A 13,405-nucleotide genomic window follows, 5' to 3' on the forward strand; every position below is an offset into this window, starting at 1 on the left:
CTGTATTAGATATTATTTTAAGCTGGCGTAGTATTTTTGCATTGTGTACAAAAGCTATGCTTTATTTTACAAGTGTAGCGTTACTAATGTGAAACCGTTTCAAGTCATTTAGAAAACCAATTACTGCGAAAACAACATTAAAATATGTGTAAATGAAACATATGCACTAATCTAATCTATCTTACCCTACAAGCGAAACGATAAAGAGATAAGACAAGTGAAACATCCAGTAACATGAGGAACACACTGTTTCCCCTATCTTAGCTTACATGCACACCCACCAGTTTCACCCTGCCCTGAGCAGTTAGATAGCATTGGTTCTTAGTATTCATCTAGCGCAAGTTGGTTGGTGTCTTTTTGCACTGTAGTTTATATGACAACGTCGGGACGCTATAATTATATGCAAACTATGAGAGAATTCTAATTTTTCAATTATTCAGTGTGGTCTCTTTGAACTTCATCCATACTACGAGTAAGTGGGGATTGCCACGTCACCCAGAGCAAATATTGTGGAAGACAATAAGAAGAAAATTTGTGATATTTTTTTTTTTTTTTAACAATTATTTCGAGTAGTGAACCTGAACTTGATCTACATGGAATTAATGTAGGCCTATGTTTAGCAGAAGGGGTCCAGCTCTTTTCTCTAAAAAATGTTACAATTTTGGTAATTTCTGTTCACATTCGGTTAGTTTAGGATAGGGTTGGTTAATTTAAGTTAGGTTAGGCTAGTTTAGATTACGTTAGGTTAGTTTAGTTTATGTTATATTAGTGTAGGAGTCCCACATAATTTTCCAAAAAATGATAGAATTTCGCTTATTTCTACTAATATTACGTTAGTTTAGGTTAGTTCAGGTTAGTTTATGTTAGGTTAGGTTAGATTTGGTTACGTTATGTTACGTCTAAGTATTTGCATCACTCATTTCTCCTGTAAATTTTGTGTTTTTTACGTGCTTCTGGACCCCTTGTACTAAACATACCCCTTAATGTAGAGGGTGAATACCGAAAGTGGACGTGTCGCTGCCATCTTGAATTTAATATGGAGGATGTTCAGCTAGCCGACCGAACAAAATTTTCTAGGGGGTGCAGGCATTTCATGGTTGTTATATTACGTCTGGTATTTAGTATATACGTGGTTTGCTATATTACGTATCAATTTTTGTGAGCCACGGGGGCGCCAATGGTCAGGATAACAAATCCATAATTTGAATCCCAAACGAGACAGAGGTTTCGATTCGGAAAAAAAAAAAAAAAAAAAAAAAATGCTATGGAAGTAACCTACAAGGTGCTCACTTTGTCATTATTTACTCCTACTTACTGGTTAAAAACAATTAGTTCTAAAGTTAATAACTAGTTTTATCGTTTTCGACTTCACTTAAATAACTTTATTTTTTTTATGGCATACACAGCAACACCTGGTTTAGCACGCATAATTTTGTAAACAATAACAAATTGTACCGGTAGTATCCGTTTGCATTATATGTATGTAATAGAGACTAGTAAATACAATGTAAATAACAAAGTACATTATCACTATAAATATCAATCACTGGTTCTTAGAATTAAGTTTACACTATTGGAGTACCGAGTTTACACTATCGTACATACACAAATCGTACAAGAATTGTCAATTTTAAGTTACTTCTTATCGTTTTTAAATTTACTTCTTAAGTTTTAAGGTATACTTATGTTACCCAGCGGAAACCTTTTAGGGGACAAGAAGAAAATTAGTGAAAGAATTAATTTTTCAACAATTCTTTCTAGTGGTACGCCAAAACTAAAGCAATACAGATTTCACACTAGCAACCAACTCATAAACAAAATACAGCTATATAACTAGCAATTTATGAAGCCTGCAGAAGTTTGCTTCTTATAAACATTCCATGCGGAGTATTGAATTTTTTCCGATAAATTTGGCAAACTGCGTTGTGCTCGACCAGCACCCTCTAATTTGTATGTGTCCATATTCGCTACCTAGTCCTTAAATTAAGGTAAATGTTCAGCAGAAGGGGTCCAGAAGTACGTAAGTACCTGAGAAATGGAAGATGCAAGTACTTAGACCAAACATAACATAACCAAAACTAACCTAACTTAATATTAATACAAATATACCAAATTCTTTCATTTTTTCGAAAATTATGCTGGACCACTGCACTAATATACTTTAACACGAACTAACCTAAACTATTCTGAACTTAATGTGAACAGCAACTATCGAAATTATAACATTTTTCAGAATGAATAGCTGGACCCCTTCTCCTAAATATTGTCCCAATTTACTATGAACCGTTAAAATTTACTCTTAACAATACCGGCCTTTTTCTTTTGCAGGTAATATATTCTTAAACTTACATACTATATGAAAACTGTTTTTGAAGCTTTTAATCTTCAATTTTTCCGCTCTTTTTCATGACGCGAAAACACTCTTCTTCTTCTTCTTCTCTCTTCTCCAGGCAGGTATCCAATGAGCAAACCAATCGGTATAATTCGGATATTGTTTTATTTTGTTTCGAGGGACAATTCCGACGGTATTTCTTTCCTCGATGTATCCGAATATTAATAAGTATTTGAAAATTTTTTGCAACGTTCTATTTTTTGTCAATATTTTACATTTCTTTTTTAATTTAAATATTATTTATTCTAGTTCCACTTTCCACATAACCTGATGGGAAAAAGTTTTCCCCCGAACACGTTCCAGTACAGATGAATGTTGGTGTTCCGTCTTTTACCATCAGCCCCCGCACACGGAGGTATATTGTCTATCTAAATATGTCTACTTAATAAATTACAACTTTCATAATAGCACTAGGTATTTTAAAACAGTTAATTGCATTTATCTGTATTATTGAGGTAAATAACACATTTATTATTTATTATGTCGTTTATAGACGATCCAAGAAAGATTGAACAAGACCATTCAATACTTCAAATTTACACGTTCAAAGGATTATTGTTCAAGGCACTTGAACAAGAGTCTCGAATGGACTTGAAACAACTTTTACACGATAATACAGGCATTGAATCTGTTTATATTCTTGTTAATAGATGGCAGTCCAAAACAAGTTACTGTAAATATGAAAACAAATGAAAGCGAAACTGCGTACTGATTTAGTTGAGACCTGCGCATGAATAGCTATAATAGCATATTTTTCGTAACGTTCTGCAGGAATTTGTAATTTAATATATTATATTAAATAATTTAGAAAACAGGTCAATTGATTTTGCAGCAATTGATTTTTCGCTCCAAATATTTTTATCAACATTTTATTTTCGAAACCTCGCAATTCCCGTTCTTGTATTCGTGTTAGACATCAAATTCCACATTCATACAAAATTGAGCAGATCGAGCACATTGATTCTATTTTTGTTATTTGTAACACAATAAAATGTTTTACAGTAGAGTAAACTTTACTACATAAATAATATTGGATACTTTTCCACAAGACAAAAATTAAAAACAGAAATTGAGGAGTTTGACGTAATAAGGACGTAAGCAAGCTTACGCCTCTTTTGCATCAAATGCATTTGTGGCTTTTGCTATCACTGGCGTCTCTGGCATGTAAATTTGGTAGGGGGGCATAAAAAAGCTATTTAAATGGTACTACCTAACCCAAGCTATGTATTATCTTCGATTCCATTTGTTACTTTCACGGATACCCTGAGAACTCTGAACTCTGTTATAATCATTTCACAGCCTGAATATTATATTCCAAATACAGTCGTTAGTAAATAAATTAAATTAGAATAAAATATGGAATATTTTGTACTTCAAAATATTGGGGGGACGCGTCCTCCCGCCAGAGACGCCCATGTTTGCCATGCTTGTTTTACCTTCTGGTAACATTTCAGTTCAATGTCGGAATAAAATGCTGCATATTACATTGTTTTATGTAAGGAAAAAACAATACTTAAATTTTTAACATAGTTTTTCTCCAAATGCATGTTTCAGACTTACGCCCTCATTGCATCAAACTCCTCAAATTGTTTATTACTCGGGGTTGATAGCTAAAAGGAAAAGCAATGCTTTCTCAATATGAGATGCGAGCTAATTGACGTACGAATTTAGCCCTTGTCCGGGCAAGATATTTTTGTAACGTAGACGGGCAACTGGGCCTAACCAACTCGACATGTTCATGACTTTAACGATAGAAGAATTCAGAATTGTGTCATCGAAATATTTATTGTTATTGAGAAATTCGAAAAAAAAAAAAAAAAAAAAAAGAAGCTACTGGGCCTGGGAGGCCATGTTTGCCCGGATAAGGGTAAGAGTTTACATGATCTGTGTATTATACCCTGGCCGGCGAACGAGGATTTCTGACAGCGCAGCTAGCGTGGATGACTGAGGAGTGCGGTGTTGCCATTTGCTTCTCGCGCAAGGGGAGAATTGTGTGCTTCCTCGTTGAGGGTGAGAGGGGGTGAGTGAAAGTTTCGCAACGTGCGGTGGTTACCATGGAGACGCGATATGTTTTTAGCTTAAGGTTGGTACCTGTTGTCTTCTGCTCGCTCGCCGTGGCCACAGACAAATTTTGTGGCCGTGGCCTTGTGCAAATATGTCAGAAATCATTGTTCACCGGCCAGGGCATAGAAAAGTTTTCCTCCCTGTGAAGGTCAACAACTTGCTTTCAGTTTCTGCAGTGGTGAGTGGTGGGAAGTAGGGGAGTTTGCCATCAGGTTGCCTGAAACAGACTTTAGCTAAGTATTTAAGTGGAATTATTATAATATTTTTCTGTTGAGAGGAAACATTATTCTGTGGTAAATATTAGTTATATGAGAGAAATTTTAACATGTATCTGGCCCCAGTGCTTGATGTTTAAGAAGAAGATAAATATGATGGGAACGTGATGTTTTTGCGCGGGAATTTCAGCTGTTTCGACTTGAAGTGAAGATACACTTATTTTGTAGTCGTGTTTACGCAAATTATTCTGTTTTTACTTAAATAGCTGTCTTTGCTTGTGATCTTGTACCTCTTGTATTGCAAGCCAAGCCCGCATTATCTGTCTTGCTTCGTTTGGGTTTACCACGGAGGTTATTACTCAACAGGAAATTTAACTCTCAAGCTTTGGGTGGAGATCTTTAATGGTTAGTTTATTTTGCTATGTGTGTTAGGCCTATTTAAGTTGATATTCTGATAAAGTTAGAAATTTAATATGACACAAATATCTGTTGTAGTTTATCTTTTATAAATTAAAATGTGGGCAAAATTCACAGGACAAGTTGGAACAAGTACAGTATGAATGATTTCAATGGTAGTAATGATGCATTATTGCGTGCAGGTTTACTTTTGGCGCGCCTCTCGAAATAGTGGTTCAGAAATTCGGTAATAGTATACATGAGAACCCCCTGATCTGCGTTTATTTTGTGTTTTATTACCACTTCTACATGAAATACCATAAATTTTCTACGTAGTGCAATAGTAAGAAGTGTCCATGTGCACAAGACGCGTTAAATCCCCCCCCCCACACACATAGTAATACATAAAGTACAAGGGCACTACACATGCAGATATAAAGTACAGGTACGTTCTTTTTTATTTTCGTATCAGTCGATAAGTAAATAAATGTCGCTCTGTTACCCCCTTTGTAAGTTCGTACATACTCAATGAATACTCCCTAAAAGTATGAGCGTCCTGCTCCTTCGGGAACTGATGCAGCTTCATGTATACTATATCCGAAATTCTTTCACTAATTTCCTTCTTATTGTTTCGTGAATACTTTGCGCTGGGCGACATGAAATATCTCACATGGCATAGTTAAAATTCAAGGGAGCCATTATAAGCAATTGTTGAAAAATTATTCTTTTACGATTTGCGTATTGAACAACGTACGGATGTATGCATAAAAACTAGTGAAAAATATGAAACAACCTATGCTAAGTGGCCACTAAAGATCACGAATGCTATCTAACTGAGTCAGAGCAATCCGGAGCTGGGGACCCCGAGTTAGTGAGTTGTGCGGCCGATGGGAGAAGGCGGGTCAGAGAAGATGGGTATACGCATAAGCAAGGATAGTGGGATTTTGCAATTATGGGAGTTTCAATAACGTAATGGTTTCATACTAGTAACGTTCCGCTTGTAAGCAAAATATAACTTCTCTACACTGTGTAGAAATGCACCGCCGGTGGAAGATACAGTTATCTTTCATATGCACTCGGTTATTTTATCCATAGTAAAGCACTTCTGCGGATTTTACACTAGTAACCCTACACTTGTAAACATAAAATATAGATGTATTACTTTGTATATAATTCTATCGCTTGAAGGAATTTGTTCATTATAAATAAATATGTCGTCTGGTGCAAGGTATTAAATTTTACTTTTAAGTCTTCCAAAATATGGTGCACTAAAAGTAAAACAGGGCCTCATATTAAAAATATTCTGGTCAACATAGTGTAATTAAATTCTAGACCAAATTTAGATTGCGTATTTTTGGACTTTAGAGGCTAGAACTTTTTGGTTAAAATTTGTACTTTGTCGCTATATTTTCTGCATATTTTGTTTTTTAGGTTAGGTTAGGTCCCCATAGCAGAACATGCCGCGATCTGCGATGTGATCGCGGAAAATTTGCCGCGCCTGTGCAGAAAAATTGCAAGGAAAAAAAATTAACAAACAGAAAAGTATTAAAACATGTCTGCTATGTGTAGATGTCTTGAATGCACGGACGACTCACATAAATATAGTTTGAACTGTTTTTTACGTCGCGTAAAGTGTATTTTTAACAATCACAAGTGTTTCTTCTACAGAATTTTTTTTCAGGACTCCTGCAGAAAATTTTTGACTTAAAAAAGGTCATCGCAGAAAGACAAAGGAAGAAAGTTCTGCCATCGAGGGTTAGGTTAACTTAGTACTTCACTTAGTAATTACATTTTTGTAAGTTCAACTCATTTCACCTGTAAATATTGTGTTTTTTTTTTTTTTTTTTTTTTTTTACCTGATTTTGCCCCCTTCCCCCCAAATACCAAAATTGTCCCTTTTAGATAATAGCCCGTCAAAAATCCTCTAAGTTGTTGTTGTCAGGTCTCAAAAAGTGCTTTTTCGAAATTCTTCCTTGTTCTACCCGAAAACTAAAAGTCCACACCCGACCGTTATTTCTATTTAATTGTACGGTTAAGAAAAAAAAAAAAAAAAAAAAAATAGTGAATAATAATTATCTTCGAATTAATCTAATCGAAGGAGGCATCTTAGTGTTACAAATGTGGACAATTTAATGTCGTGCAAGATAAGTTTAGATACACCACTCAGAATATTTATTGAAAAATTATAATTCTTTCACTAATCTCCTTCTTACTGCCATCCAAAGGGTTTGCGTTGTATGACATAACATAAGTACCTACCCGATTAGCATAGACGAAGTTCAAATGGGATCACTAAGATTGTGTTGAAAAATCACTTCTTTCATGATAAAGTGCAATAAACATTAACCAACCTATGCTAATTGGCTTCTAAAAAGCACGTATATCTAACCAACCCAGAGCAGGATGAAACTTGTGGGCCCGCGCGGGGGTGCGTGCGAAAGGAGCATACGCATTGCAGGGTTTTAGAACCCTGGCTCGCATCCCCATTTAGTCGTAATGAGGAAAGTAACTAACCCACCTTCACATATATGTTCTGGCCAGCAATCTAAGTCCTTTCCCATTCGCGTCAGCGACAGTAGGTAAACGTGTAACCGAGTGTAGTGTAAAGACGTATATTTTCGCTGGCGGTGTTACGACTTCTTATAGCATTTTTAACTGCCTAATACACGCTACACTTGTAGACATAAAATACATCATTTGTACATTGTGCGGTAGGTGATGGCAATCATGTTTTATATGCAATATTTTAACCGTCGTATAGCAGTTATGATTTTATATTAGTAACCCTACACTTGTGAACATAAAATACAGCTGTATGAGTATTATTTAATTTAGTCGTCTGCAGAAATTTGTTCTTTTTAAAATGTTTTTCTGTGTATAATGAATTTTACCTGTAAATTTTGCAAAATTTGGTGTGCCCAAACTTGACCAGCACAAAATAATATGCAATATGAAAATATTATATACAATAAATATCTGAGTTTTGAAATTCGTACTCCATGATTTCAATAATATCGACACGCTAGTTACCTACAAAACACTGTGGCATATTTTTTATTCTTTTCCGTTTTCTTTCTATTACCTATGACAACAGATGCAAGTAAACTCGTCAGTGGCATGAAAAGCCATAACATCCCTGCCATCTCACCCCTATTGCTTCTTAAGATTCCTCCTGCTACTGGGTTTCGACTACCAATGAGTGGGGAGCGAGTTGGTTATTTTTTTTTTTTTTCTTTTTTGCACTGAAAACATGAATGCAGTTGTCATTTTATAAATTTTTTTTAAGTTTCATTTGACGAAAAGGCTTCGAACACGTGACAGATCGGTCACGCCAGATTTATGTGATGGTACAGAATTTAAGTTTTGCCCCCTATTTTGTAGTAGCCCTTTCAACTCCCGCGCTTATATGAATAAAATATTATAGGGCGGATTGATTTAAATCAAATTCCGAAGTAAATTAATTTAAAGTGAAGATAAGTAAAATCCCTTTTCTGTTCTTGTTACTTCGATTATTAAAGATAATAATCATAATACAATGAGACTTAATTGTATGTACAGCACAATATGAAAACGAGTATTAAGTAGAGGATAATTAAGGAAAATCCCGTTTTGAACGGGTAACAAGGTAATCGTGATTTCTTCTATTCGTAACATAGGAATTTTATATCGTTAAATATTCCACCGGGGAAATCACCATCGACATTTAAGGTGAAAATAAGTGTCATGTTGAAAAGCATTGCTGTACTTTTTTTGTTCTACCCTGATTATAATCTTTTCAAAGTCAAGAGTCAACTCTTGTATCAATAATGTTGAAAATCGATCCAACAGTTTTTGGTTGACACTGCTTTTGAATTTTAAGTCTGATTAGTCGCGTGTCTCCTTTGTTTCCCGCGCCACACGCACATCTTCGTCACCCTTACCTCGCACCAAAGTAAATATAGTCAACGCTGTTCTCGAACCGACATTATTTTTCTTATTGAAATTAATGAAATGTAGTCATTCCGTTCTAGCCACAAAAACATTCCACTGTATTTAAAAAAGATAAAAATAAAATCTTATGTTTCTGTGAGTTGAAGAATATAGATAAACAGTGAAAGTAAAATTAGGCCTATCTTCAATTAAAGACAAACGAAATACATCAAATTAAGTAAAACAGAACTACACTTTACTCTTACCTTGGTTGTTAATAGCTGCGGGTACAGGTTAATGGTTGAACACGAGGAGGAAGATACTGCTTTGAAGGAGAATCCTTTAAAAAAATAATAATGGGACACTATGACTCGGGGTTTTTTTGAACACTGCACTTTTTAAAATTATTTTTACTGCGAACGATCGTGTACGATTAGATGTGCGTCATTTATTTATTTATTTTAGTAATATGGAGATACTGTGCTCCCAGTGTTTCAGAGTACTGCCTCCTCTTCGTTCTCTAATGGTTAACGTGCGTTCTTTTTGTTTGTTGTTCTGAGTTCAATTCCTGACTTGCCTCCGGATACAAACCTGAGAAGCATTTGGATTCCACATTAAACAGTAAGTTCTGTCGTATAACCTTCGTGCTGAAAAGGAATATTGAGCTCCAATCAACCCATGTTCCAAAACAATGATAATAGTCTTCTTGGGCTTAAATCGATTTTTTCGGATTTCTGTTTAACGAGGGTTTAGTGATAATCTCTTCCGATATATAATGTTTTAGAATAAGAGAAATTTCATGTTTCTGTAAAAGTAATTGTAGCTCAAATTGTAAAAGAGCTTTGTACACGTCTGAATCAGCCAACTCAACGCCTTTCAATGAATATGATGGCGATGCAGTTTGAAAGTAACTGATACGCGACTTTTAATTTATTCATTATTTTATTTATTTATTTATTTTTGAGCTCCCTCGTGGCTAAGCGGTTAGCGTATGCGCCTATGGCGTGGAAGACCCGGTGGGAGCTCATGTGGTTCGGATTCCACGTTAATCCGTAGGTCCACGTCTCATATAGCCTTGCTGCTGAACGGGACGTTAAACTCAAAAATCAAATCAAATCATTATTTTTTTTTTACTTAATGAGTTAAATGTCCGACAGTTATGCACCGAAGCTAAAGGAGATGGTGATGATGAGGTGGATGATAGTTGCTTAGTGTAGGAGGAAACGGAAGATCCTCGAGAAAACCCACGCACACGGATTCATCCATCACAAACCCGACTTAATAGGCAGTGTTGCCAACAAGTTGATATAAAAAGTCGCTAAACAGGAGATGAAATGACTCCAATTTTGGGTGAAAAGTCGCTAAAAAATTTTCGTGGAATTTTGCCTCTTATCTATCTATCTATATATATATATATATATATATAAAAGATACCTGATTAATTCAAGACATAGTACTATCTACGCTACAAGAACGTATATGAGAAACTCATATATAACTAACAATAATTTCACTTTTATATATTTTAACTTTATGATCAATTTTGCTTAAATGAAATCAAAAATGAGTTTAGAAAAACGAACAAAATTAAAGGTCTAGAAAACAATCTTACATACTTCAATTCTACTCACGCTTCTACAGATAATCTGTTTACTAATGGTAATGTATTATTTGTGTCTCTAAACGGAAGCTCTGTAAGCTAAAGGACATTAAAAGCTGGAGTTGATCCACGTTAGAAGGTAAGAGATAACAGTAATCAAAACGGGAATAACTTTTCCAGCTCGTCAACACCTGCACTGATTCAAATAAGCAAAAGGAAAATAAGCATATATCTGAACTGATTCGAGCTAATAGTACTTATTTTTGGGACAAGTTGTTTGCAGCACAAAAGTCGCTAGATTTGTAAGTCGCCAAATTGTCATTCCAAAATCACCAAAAAAGTCGCTGATCGGAAAAATTATTTTTTGTTGCTATCCTGGAAGGCGAATCCCCTAGATTTAACGACTTTTTCCCCAAATTGGCAACACTGTTAATAGGATCGAACCAGGAACCACATGCACCAGAAGAGAGCATTTTGCCAGACCCAACGGGACCTCCGATTCGGGACTTAAGAGGGAAAGAAAGAAAAATAGGGGGAGTTCTTTTATATAAACCTAGTTTTTCATAATATAGCCTTATTAAAATTAGGATAAATATTTTAATCGAAGTAATGCAATGTTGCATACACTATATATATATTCAGGGGACATAAGTGATTATTTCTCTTATTTCGTACAATTTGTCTTTGCTGCGGTTCTCGTAGTTCTGGCTGGCAGTGGTGCTAACTATGAATATGGTTTAAAGAAAATTATTGTATTAAAGATATCTAAATGGTATTAAAGATATCTAAATGAAATCGATCTTACATTTCGTCGATTTCTTTATGCATGTGTACGCCTTTGATTTGCTGTACTTGCGCTTAACTGATGCCCTTCATGCCAAAATAATGGTGAAGAAAAGACAAAGGTCTTCAGTCAGGGTAGATGACCCAAGAAATCATGATCCTCCATCGTGGTGAAAAGATCATGCAAATAGTTTTCCTTTGCTTGTACAACTTGTAAAAAAAATATTTCAGTGCTCTCCTATCGTTAGTTGAAATTGAACGTCTCTTTAGTATTAGTGGACACATATATACGATAATTTGAGAAGTAGACTGAAACCTGAAACAGCTGAAGCACTTACGTTTCTTCATTGTGATTTGCGTTTACTGAATTTCAACTACTAGAAAAGAGCGTAACAAGTAATGCCGCAAATTGCTAAATTGTGCCCAAATATTTCGAAATTACTGCAAATGAATGGAACTTTTGAAGTAGATTTTTTTAGTTTGTATTTTTACTAACTTTTTAAAAAAATGAATGAAATATATAATTTATTCTTGTTATTTTTTATGTTACTTTTTCAAAGTCATACAATTGCGGTCAAGTGGCTTGTAACACTTTGCATACTTACAAAAAATATAATATACAATAACATTAATTTCAGAATTGGAAGATGGTTTTTCGAATGTCATTTTTTTATTTTTAATGATAGAGTTTTTATGCGAGACATATATATTACAGATTCCCTTGATGTGATGCATAATCCTTTTGTAAAAACCATGAATTCCCAAACGAGAACTAAAAGTTAATAATTAGTTCATAACAATGCATATAACTGTTGTAAATATCTTGTAGAAAATTTTCACAGGTTAAAAACAATTAGTTCTAAACTTAATAAATAGTTTTAGCGTTTTCAGCTTTGCTTAGATAACCATTTTATTTTATTTATGATTACACAGTAACACCTGGTTCAGCACGCATAATTTTGTAAACAAAAATTTGTAACGGTAGTATCCGTTTGCATTATATGTATGTAATAGAGACTAGTAAATACAGTGTAACTATGAAAGTATATTATCACTCTAAATGTCAATCACTAGAGGCACGAGTTTTTCGCAATGCGCGATAAAACGAAATGCGTCAGAATTAAGTAATTTTCAGTTTCTTGGCGTTTTATGATATTCTGTGTATTTTCATTGGTTTCCGTTGCGCGATAAAACGCGAAATTAGCAGTTTTACGCGAAATTTTTAACAATACGCGATATAATGCGAAATTTTTAAAATATATTTTCATTAATTTAAAAAAAAAAAAAAACGCCAGTTTTCTACCGACGGAACGGTAGAACGTGGCATGAACGGTGCATTTTTGGTGGTTCGGACACGGCAATAGTGAACATGTTGCAGGGCCTCTGGTGAAAAAACTAAACCACACTTACGTGTGTTACCAAGTGAAAAGAGGGCTAGTGTTGAATGTGACTTTAAAAAATGTGCAGAAGGATCAAACTTGAAGCTTTCTTCCCCGAGAAAAGACTCGCAAACTACAGTAGTATTTAGCGCTTTGGAAAAGCTATTTGCTCCTTCTGTAATTGCATGTAGCAGTGAACCAGACATTGTTACGTTAAAGAATTTTTTTTAGAACTATGCCCTCATTAAAAAAAAAAAAAAAAAAAAAAAAATATATCTGGTTATGAAGTAACGTATTTGGAGTTTTACAAAGTGGTCTATGAACTTTTGACAAGTGATTCGTCTGGAAAATGCAGTGTAGTGAATGGTTTGAATGGACAAAAGTTTTGAAAGTGATGATTGTTTGAAGTTTGTTGGAAGTGCACTTAAATATGTGTGGCTTCCAACAAACAATGCCAATTGTGAGAGGGTTTTTTTTTTTCTTTCTTTCTTCAAGTATGGACTTGTGATAAGTGACAAACGTACAACGATGAAGGAGGAAAATATGGAAATATGAAACATCCTTATGTTTAATGCTTAAATGCAGGGTTGGCTGGTTTAAACCAGTTGTTTTTTTTTTTTTTTTTTAAATGTTCGTAAAAGGGTGTGTTCGTAACATCTTGATGAAC

At 34.7% G+C, this 13,405-nt stretch overlaps 1 protein-coding gene across 4 annotated transcripts in view; it reads left to right on the forward strand.

The window, feature by feature from the left end:
* Positions 1-4,358: 4,358 nt before the first annotated feature.
* The window catches only part of LOC145690937 (ribonuclease H2 subunit A), a 43,976-nt gene continuing 34,929 nt past the window's right edge, over positions 4,359-13,405 (forward strand). The window contains exon 1 of one of the 4 annotated variants that reach the window (XM_081766411.1): positions 4,359-4,475. The gene's annotated coding sequence lies outside the window, so the exon portion shown is untranslated. The other 3 variants (XM_081766403.1, XM_081766419.1, XM_081766395.1) reach the window with 3 other exon arrangements.

Source organism: Thermobia domestica, chromosome 1 (genome assembly GCF_964235325.1).
Source record: "Thermobia domestica chromosome 1, izTheDome1.hap1.1, whole genome shotgun sequence".
In the NCBI taxonomy this organism is placed as follows: Eukaryota; Metazoa; Arthropoda; class Insecta; order Zygentoma; family Lepismatidae; genus Thermobia; species Thermobia domestica.